The following is a 10,981-nucleotide window of genomic DNA, read 5'->3' as shown; positions in this document are numbered from 1 at the left end:
TTTTGGTTCAATTTATAATCTGAGAGCTCTCGTTACACAGGACTCCCTCTCTTGACACCCATGTCGAAGGGTTGAGATTTAGATTTTCATCCGTGAGCGCTGCTCCCGCCCTCCCTCTCTCGGGGAAGCTGAACATATAGCTGATATCTTTCAATCAAGAGCTCTCCCGTCCTTGCAATCACAGTGTCATTGTTCGTCTCATGTTGTGGAAAGCTCTTTTGACAGAGCGCTGTGATGAATCACCTGGCTGAGGCCTTTGGAAAAGAAGCCTTCAGATCCCATCGTCCTCTTTTTCATAGAGTTGTGGGGGGAAAAAAACAACATTCAATTCATTTCTCCTGCTCTTTCATGTCTTCTGCCACTTTTTTTCCTTCTTCGTACACACAGTGTTTTAAAAAGTTATTCACTGCAAAAACCGTCCTCTTTTCTTCTCGCTGGGCTTCGCAAAGCAAATATCTGGCGGGTTTAGTTCATAAAGGAAACGCTTTTACTTGCTTAAGGTGCTGACGGCAAGGCACACTCTGTTATGTTGGAGGCTTAGGAAAACAAAACTTGGAAGGGTAATTCTCAGCCGCCACATTAAGTGGCAGAGGTTTCTAATTCTTCCCCCTTCTCACCCGGTGAAAAAAACAAACAGAATCCCCTCACTCCTTTGTACAATAATCTGTAACAATGTCGAGAAACTTCTGCTCTTTAAAAAGTTTGTCATGAAATTCTGCAGTTTTTTTTTCTTCCCCTCCTCTTATATCAACTCCAAAAAGTGAAAAGAGGGACAAATATAAACTTGCAGGAGCAGCGTGTGAGCACATGATCAGGTCCAGGGTGAGTGTTTTTCAAAAGGCTGAACACATCATAGAAGAAACCGACTGTGGGAGAAGTGCAAATGACACTCCCTCAAACCAGCAAAGAGAGTGATTTAGAGCACCTGTGATTTCACTACACGAGAGCACAATGTGCTTTCAAAGCCTGTCAATGATCACTCACTCGCTGCAATAGGCTGATTAAAAAACGCTCTTACACACATGCAGCCTGTGTCAGTGTTTAAATCGTGACAAGCGACAGATTAGCCGGAGCGTTTTCCCTGCGATTAGAAAGCATCTTGTTCGGTTTGTGGCAGCTCTATCGGAGGGGTTGGGTAAAGGTGAGGGATGTCATGCGTGGCAGCCAAAGGGAATTTATAGATCCAGACGCATTGTACCTGCCAGCTGTGCAGCAATCACTCCGCCCAATCCTCCAAATGCAGACATAACAAGCTTCCTGAGTGATGGGATACAAACTTTTGGACTGGCCTCCAAAAAGCTTAACCTTAACCAAACACTGCAGACTTCAATGACACACAGATCAAGCCATATAAATACTGATATATTTATACATCGTGAAATTCCTGACCACACCAAACACTAAAGGGATCTGCCAGACAGCTCCGGGGCACGGCTTTTTATATTCACAGCAGAGCAATTAAAACACCTTATCGCGGCCGAATACAATGCAGGGAAATTATAATGTGTCCTTGATTAACGTTGTTTGGAAAGAGTGTAAGCACAGCGCTTAAAAGTATTGCACACACAATACAAAACTGTTTTTTCGACAAATGTCAGTTCGTGAGAGTTTAAAGGGCGGATGTTTTCTTAAGGCCGCATTTAAAAACACTACTTTGTGCTTGAAAAGAGTCTCTTCCGATTTCTCTCAGCCTGAAACGTCTTGAATACAGGGCATGTTTCAACATTTCAACAAAGGGCACTGCTGCTATTTTGTCACGAGTATTTTTTAGAGGCTCTTTCATGGAAATATTGAATGAAGCAATCTGTACAATTAAGGCACAGATTCTTCAGCAATGTGGAGTTCGGAGACCTGGACAAACCCTTTGCTGTCTTCAGCAGGAGGCCTGACACCTGGGCAAACACTGCAGCCCAATGATCTGTCATCAGCTATGGAAACCAGCACCAACCTGGTCGCTTTTGTCAGCGCACAAAAGAAAATGCCTCAAATTAATTTAGCACTCGGCATTCATCTTCTGTTGAGGCTTAAGACCTCATCTAAGCTTGCGAAACAGCAAGGGGCTCATCGGGCTTCATGTAAGAATTTTGGCTCATAGGTGAAGCCAAACACTGTTAAGACGTGACATGTTGACTGTTTAGTGAAGTATGTGTATCCTGTTAATTCAGACAGTTGGTAATACCTGGGATCTACGAAGCCCTCAGATGTACTTCTGTGTGTCCTCCTTCTCTGATCTCTTTTTCTCAGCCTTTCCTCCACAATGCCAGACCTCTTGAGGACATACAAGATAATTGTCCCTCAGCCGTCTCACCCCCGCAGACAACTTCAAACAGAGCGTTGCCAATTCAAGATTATGTTGAGTATCGCAGTGATGACTTCTAAGGCCGTCAACGATGACATGTTCAGGTCTGTGGTGTCCGTCGCTCAGACCTGACGTAAATATTCACACCGTCTGGAATGCAAATTATTTGCGTTGTATCCGGCTTTAGGACTTGGTCGCGTGTCTTAGTTGATCGTTTTCCTCTGGAAAATGTACGTCACAACTAATTGAAGGATTGATTCACCAACACAAACAGTCTTTTATTTGGAATTTATTTTATTGAGGAAAAAGATATAGAGAATATCCAAAACAAAGAGGAGGGGAGATCTTTTCAAAGATGCAAAGATCCACCTTTTGGTTCAACTCGTACATTGCCCTTTCCAACTGTCATCACTTTTCAACAGAAGGTAAATAGACAGTAGCAATAAAATACATTTAAATAAAAAGAATGGCTAACAGACAAAATGTAGCTACAAAAGTACCATTAGTGACAACATTCACAAATGCAAATACAGTTTTTTCCCCAATAATATATTGAATAACAGTGAGTATGTCCCTTCAGTATTTTTTGATAAGGTCATTGGAGCAAATCTAATTATATTAGTACCTCTGTTCAACCTTGATAAACTGTATTTATATATTATTCATTTGCAATAGTGAATATGTTTTGAGAGAATTGTGGAGCTAAAACTTTAACTAAAGTGCTTTTGTTGCCTGAACCGAACCACATGTGGGACGTAAAATGTAAAACCCCAATCTGTTGTGTCAGAGTCCGACACTTTGTCTGCATCCACCCCGACCAGCTCTGTACCACCTGCATGAGGAAGTAAAAAGGCTGCTCGCCTTACTCAAAAAAAATAACATAATCAAAACATATTTGGCAAAAAATGAAATTTCTTGGATATATCGCTGGAACAGTTTTTATCTGAACAGATGGTATGTCTCTAAAGTATTTTCAGATATGGTCATAGAATCAATTTTTTTTTTGATAATAATAGAAGTAAATCTGTGAGACATTTACAGCAGCTATTTGATGTAATGTAAAACATCCTCGCTGCTGAAGAAATAATCCCTTGAAAACTGTTTTAATATTTTGGATGCTATCCAGAGTGCAGGGACACTTTTGATGGGAAGAGATGCTGCTGATGAATCTCATTTGTCAGCACTACAACTTCCAGGCATACATCTCAGAGATGGATGTCTCTGCAGATAAAGCAAAAAAAACTATCTGCATGGCTAGATGCTGCCAGGGATAAGTAATAAAATATTTTGGTTTTTTTTTTGTATTTGGGGGAACTGACCCTTTAAATGTTTAAAAAATGTCACACTGAATATATCAGTTAGCATGTGCCACATTCACTATTTTCACGCTTTAAGTATTCATCTTCAAATTAACTGCTGCTCCGAATACATTTATTGCAGGTAAGCCTGCTATATATTGCCACAAAGCAAAGCACAAAAGGAGTAACCTGAGTGCCATTTCCATGGTAACACCATGTGGCTTGGCTGCAATCACTGCAGAGTAGCTACGGTCGTCACACAAAGCCATTCAGACAGTCAAATGACGAGAGACCTTGAGAGTAAGACGGAAGGAGAAGCCAGTGTGACAGGGCCTTTTCTTCTGAGCGCTGCATTATAAGGCACACTGCTCAGACTTGATCACACACCAGAGGAACTCATCTTAAGCTCTTTAAACTCGGCAGTAATCCACCAATATGTGCAATGTGACATGAATCTTTTGGCTGCAAAGGAGGGCGTGCTACTGCATCACATTCAGGTCACCTAATTCCTTGTCAGTGTTATCCATCCCACATCCATGTTATTATTCTTAACAATACTTGCTTTCAGATCAAGCACTTAAAAGGGAGTTAGTGTATCATCTGGATTTACTTGAATGGCAGGAGAATTTGGCAAACACGTCAACATGCGATGCCAGATACGACTAAGTCATAATAATGTTTTCGCCGTGTCATATTTCTGTTAATTTTGCATCATATGCTGCTGCTACTGAACTTAAGGTTTAAATGTTTAATCAGAAATGTCAGCCAGTGATCTATGGCCACTAAATCTATGTAGAAGAAGCAGGGTGCTTTATTGTGATGTACCTGAATACACATTAATTAATATAGAGCGGATTCTGATCCACAGATAAGCATGATGTCTGAAGTGGTGACTATGTTTAGGAAGTAGCTCAATAATAACCTCCTTAACCACAATATTATTTAGGAAGAGCTCTAACTGGGCAGACAGTTATATAATAGAAAAGTGTTCATTCTTAGTGGGATCTGCAGTATCAGTACTCATCAACTCACACAAGTCGTGTGACTACTATAATATTTTTTTTAAGTTTACTTTAAACTTCAGATAAATAAATAGCTTATGTCTCATTGAAATATCAATATAAAAAGAGTTTTCCAACATATTTTATAACATAAACATGAATGTAAGATCTGCAAAAAAGCACCATGCGAAAAATAAAATAGAAGAAACATATATGCATCATTATAATGGCTTCGTCTTTTCAGCCCCATAGACATTCCGCGTCCACAGCTTTGACGCTGCATTGCTGTTGTTGTTTTTTGTAGTTGTAGAATTGTAACTTCTGTCTGACCTTTACATGTATTTTGTAAGATGCTTTGATGAATAGCTTTAAAAACTATTAACGGGATTGATAAGAAACAAATTGAGTATTTTATAATTCAGTCCCCCACTTTACAAATCCTTCCCAGGTTTCCTTCAATGTGGCCGGAGGATGAACAGTACACTTTGTCAGCCCACCAGTCTCATGGCCGGCTTCCCCGCAGGTTTCTTTTCAGCGACAGGTTAGCCACCAGGGCAGATTAAGCCTTCTCCCCTCCCCAATCATCCAGTAATACCAAGAGGCTGTATAAAGCCCATGTTGGGTTTTGCCTGTTGAATGGTGGCTTATGGCAGCTAAAGACCTCTAGAGGGGGAATCCTGAGGGGATTACTCTCACGTTCTCCATGAAGTGGGAAATCAAAACAGTCTTGAGCGTCTGGGGATGATCTCCAACATCCAGCATTCCCCCACAAGCACGCGCACGCACACACACACACACACACACACACACACACACACACACACACACACACACACACACACATATATACGCTCATTTGGCAAACATGCACAATTACACAGTCGCACAGACACACGTAAACTTTAGGGATATTGGACACTCCCATCCCTTTTACCCATTGACACCCAGGTTTTTTTTTTATACCCAAGTATAGACATCTAACAAGGGCCAACTCCACTCTGAGAGGATTAGTGTAAGTCGGACTGATAATGAAATCATGGACTGAGTAGCTGTTGGGAGGATTTTATACAAAAGAGGCCTGAATTACTTTGTCTTTTCTGTTTTTAAATCCTTTATTCTCTATGCTGAGAACATTAAGAACAGTATGAATTCTGCAACACATGTCACCCTGTGGCCCCCCGTCCTTCTGTGCAGGGAACCCAAACATTTCCACCGTCCATAAAGAAACTGCTTAGCTCGCTCTCATCAGCAGCGGAACACATCGTCATGGCATTAATCTGCTGTAAGGCCCGCATCCTCTTTCACCGCAAGAATTTCGCCTGGGATTACACAGGCGATCAGCATTCTCTCGCATAAATAGATTATTGCACAAACTAGGTATAAAAAGTAGGCTGAGCTATGGTGAATAGTCAAGTGTCATCATGAATTTCTTAATTATCACAGAGAGGTTTCCTGCTCACTTCTGCAGTGGAGTTGCTGCTCAGTTACTTTGAGGGGGCGGCGACACATTTTTACCCAAGAAGAAATGTCTGTATCGTATCGTTGGCTGTACAAACTATATAAGAAAGCAACATTTTCACCTCAATCTGTGAATCCAAAAGTATCTTCTGATTCTGGCGGAAACACTTCATCCTAAAAAGCCGTAAAATAGATGAAAGATTCTTCTGGCATTGGATAATCTACTCTTTGCATTATGGGTACTTGTTACTACATAGTATATAAAGGATATGGTCATGATATTGTGAAATACAAAACATAAATAAGATTCCAGCCATACAATACAAATATTAAAATTTTTCTCGACTACTTTTTGACTGCTTTAATGTTGCATTGCCAGTTTACCGCTTGCTGTTCATGACCACTATCTTTTCTACCACTTGCACTGATTTGAACAACAAGGAGAGTATATTTTAAGAACTGGACTTCTACTATTGAGTTGTGAAATTCACTTTGATTTGGATCTTGAGCATTATATTTCTATATGTCTTGCTATGTCATGGTATTACATGGAATGTTGTCCTTATGTGATGTCATAAGTGACATGGGATGTAATGTTATTAAATGTTATTTCATACGATGTCATGCCATGAAATGCCATTTCACATTACATCATTCCTTCAAATGTTATGTCATATTCTATGTCATGTCATGAAGTGTCATATTATTGATTGTGATGTCATGTCACATTCCATTATGCCATTCCATGGAATGTCATGTTACACTATTCCAAAATTCCAAACTTACATTCTATTTAGTTCCCTAAAACAGTATGTTTGATTTTTGTGTGTGCAACAGAAATGTCATGGATTTTAATATCACATGTCATGTCAGAATGTCATTTAATGTCTTTTTAGACAGTTGATGTCATGTGATGAAAAGGTCACTTGATTTGAATGTTATGGAACATTATGGCATGTACATTATATATTATGTCATTTTTGTATCTGTTATTATCTGCCATGCTATGTTGTGTTATTTTACATTTTCCTTCTATGAGTTGTTATGCACAATATTAGAAGGAACATATTTAGTCAGACAATTAATTACAAACCAAACTTCACACAGTGGAACACCATTCAAGGAACTGTCCACCCACACCATCACATCATCAAAGGAGGATTTTCAACGCTCCAAAGTTATCTTTTTAGAATTCACAACTGAAGTGAGTCACGCACAAACGCCCTCTCAGTTTGCTTTGAGGCAACACAACCATAAACAGCTGTTACTTGTGAAAAGGTTACATATTTTTGTTTAGCAAACACTGTGAGACATTTGTCAATGACTTGGGCTTCTTCAGTTCTGGTCAAAGAATAAAGATTTCCTCGAAGTGTCGAGTCACAATCGGCGAGAAGCTGACCTATAGCTTATGCACAAAAAAGCTTAGGGAAGAAATGTAGGTCAAAAGCTAATTATGTGGTCTGGCAAGTGGGGCTTATATCAAGATATTTCACAAGGACTACTGCAGATCTGCCTGCACATGCTTGCTCAAGGCCTGTAACATGTGATCGTTTGGGTATTATTTGTTTGGGTACGGGATACAGTCACACCTTCACCTCATGAACTCATTGGTCTTCAAAAGCCAAAGTCCAAACGTCAGCGCAGGCTGTCACGATGCTTTTGTTGACTTAAATCAAAGAGAGAATATGGCAACGGCAATCTTATTTGTCAAACCCATCCCTTATGGAGGGTCTCACAGAAGAGCAGTAATTTAGGGATCAGGAAGGGAGAGCCACCTGTTGAGAGACGGAGGGTAAAAGGTATCTATGGGCCTTCCCAGCATGCCTCTGCTCACCAGGAAGCCAGGAAGTACAGTTTCAGGACTTATCGTTGCATTCCGCAAGTTGCCTCGACTGGGATCTCGCAGGAATGCTGCTCTCAAAGTGTGTGAGATTAATATTTAACACAACATTGGTTGAAATGCTGAACGGAGTCTGTGGTTTGTATGGCTGTGTTTTCTTAAGAGCTATGCTGCCACCGTTATCAGGTTCTTGTCCAAAACAAAGTATTTATGGGCCGTCTCAGGTGATTGATGCACAGGCAGGTGAGTTGTTGTTGTACTTGAATATATATGCTGACTTCTAGGGACACAACCAATCAGAATCAGAACCAGAACCATTTATTACCACGTATGTTTTCACATACAAGGAATTTGTCATGGCAGGTGGTGTATAACATTAAACAATAAACAGATAAATAAATATCTGGCACACTGAGATTCATCTGAATGAAAAGTGTGTTACAAATACAATGCATTATTATTACAACCAATATCTATATATAATTGCTCTGTACAATCGTTGTATTTCTATCTGCAGGGATAATATATAGTAAGTAATCATGATCAAATCCAAATGGCCATAGCAAAGTCACAACTGTCATTAATTCAATTATTCACTAACTACTACAACTACTACTAATTTTAAATAATGTAAGTTGAATGAGGATGTTGCTTTTGTGAAGCACAGATTCATACTTGTACGTTTCAAAGTGCTTCTCTGTGATTTAAATGTATTTTCTCACCTGAAATCAATCGTTTGCACTCATGCATGCACCAACACCGTCCGTTCTATCTCTCTGATATAAATATTGTAGAGACTGTCGAAGACAGCGCAAGGTACCGTTTACTGAAATCAGAAGCAACCTGGGCCCTTGTCAGCTCCACCTATTGCTATAGCAACGACAGCCTGGCTATTGAGATATGAACAATGTGACGGAGCAAATGGAGCCGGCTGAGACTGGAGGCGCAGGAGAGATGGGAAACTTCAGCTCTAATGAAGATGTATCGGGTGTCTCTTCTAATTCTGCTGTAGATCATTCATAAGGCCTTTTTTTGGTCCTCTTCAAACTTAGTATGCTCTTAAAATTCAGAGGGTATTAGATTCTTGCCAAATTAAACAAAAAGCATATTTCAGTAAACAATAAGTAGTACTTACCTTATTAAATGTAATGATACAGCAACTTACTGTGCAATACATAGTTGTATAACCTGCTTCACATATTAATGCTTTTAACCTGCAGTATAGAATACAGTGTATTGAGTCCAAATATTTCTGAAAACCAAATATGTTGCAGGATTATTTACATCCATACGTTCATCTTTTTGAGTTGATTCTTTTTAATATGCTGATTATTTTCACACACACACACACACACACACACACACACACACACACACACACACACACACACACACACACACACACACACACACACACACACACACACACACACACAGGAAGCAGCCATAGCTGGAAAATAGCATCCTGCTGTTAGTAGTTTGGTTTTGCTTACTCTCAATGCAAAACTTACCTGACATTAAATAATCAATGAAAATATACACATTAGATTTCACTTTAAAAAAAAGAAGGAATGAAAGCAAAAAGTAGCTTGTAAGTAAAGAATGTGGAGGGTCTCAAGACGTAAAAAAAAAAAAAAAAAAAGAAGAAGAAGAAGAAAGGTTGGTCAAACATAACTCCCTCAGAGCGATCATTGCACTGATTGGGTGACAAAGATGAAAAAGGCCTTTTCAATAACTCAGACTAATGTTGTGCCTTTGCTCAGACCGGCTGTTGCCCTGGGTGCGTGTGAAATGCTTGGCGTGGACAAAGTAAACCACGGCCGGTGCCCATGCTCCATTGTCCTCAAAGCCTCCTAAAGAGGTCTCTTCACAGGTCCAGCAAACACACTCTCCAGACTCTTGGCATATCTCTGAAGATCCTCCTTTTGTGTGAGGAAACACATTACTCTCTCAAGGAGAGGAACAGGGGAAACAAGGCAGCACTAGTGAAAAGGCTTAAGTATCTCACCCCCCACCCCAGACCGCCTCTCCTCCTTGCCAGATGATAATTGGGACTGAAACACTTTTTTTTGGTCCGAGCCTAATTCAGTGAGTAAATTGCAACATGGGAAAAACATGAATGGGGCCCAAGCTGTGTGGTGACATAGCCACAGAGACGCTAAGAGTCGCTCTTTGTGGCCGTCTACAAAAGGGAAATGTTCTGTTAATCAGCATTGTTATATAAGTAAGTGTGCTTTCCTTCAAAACTATGTGATTGAACGCTCCTCCCAAGAGGGTGCATGAAAAATATTGATAGTGAGGGATGAGCATGAGCACTGCAAATATCTTATGAGCATAACGTTGGGAAAGTAAACTCGAGTCGGCTCACAGTTGTAACGTCTGTCCGTCCGGTTCGGTTTTGTTGAGAAAAAGTTGTGAGCGTGCAATGTAACGGCATCAATCGTTCATTTCTCAGCAGTTTAATTCCTTGCAGTTGGCATGGAAAACAACCAACAATGCTGACCCGACCAGCTTATACTGAATTGTTTTGCAGATTAAAATTCAACAAGGAATGCAAAGGATCAGCAACAGCCTAAACTTTGCTACACGAATGTTTACTTCGCTGACATACATAGAGGGTCAGCTAATTAACGGATGCACCTCAGAATAAAAAGACTGTTAATTTGGAAAGCGGCCACACAAGTAGGTCACACTGAGTTGGATGCAAAGTTGCGGTATTAGTAGCAGTGTTCATTTCAGCAGAGGGTTGACTTCTAATATGTGTATTGCCATAGTGAGGCAACTTCCTGATTTCTAAAGAGGCCAAACCACAATTGTACAAGTCACATGAGCTGGAAAACTGCTTTAATCCAGAGCCAAAGCACAAAAAGATACAACCTTTTGTTTAAAAGCACAGAACATGATGCCTTGGGGAAAGAAAACATTTACACGGCATATTACTGTTTGACAAGAAGGATGCCATCACGTAAAAATATGTCTTGACATGATTGAGAATCAATACTTGGAGGTTTTTTTGCTCAGATAATTGTCATGTGTGGTCGTTGACTGTCCATGGAGGTATATTGTTATGGGCATTTTTGCCTCT

The sequence above is a fragment of the Taurulus bubalis genome (genome assembly GCF_910589615.1).
Source record: "Taurulus bubalis genome assembly, chromosome: 18".
In the NCBI taxonomy this organism is placed as follows: Eukaryota; Metazoa; Chordata; class Actinopteri; order Perciformes; family Cottidae; genus Taurulus; species Taurulus bubalis.
This window is presented reverse-complemented; position numbering follows the sequence as displayed.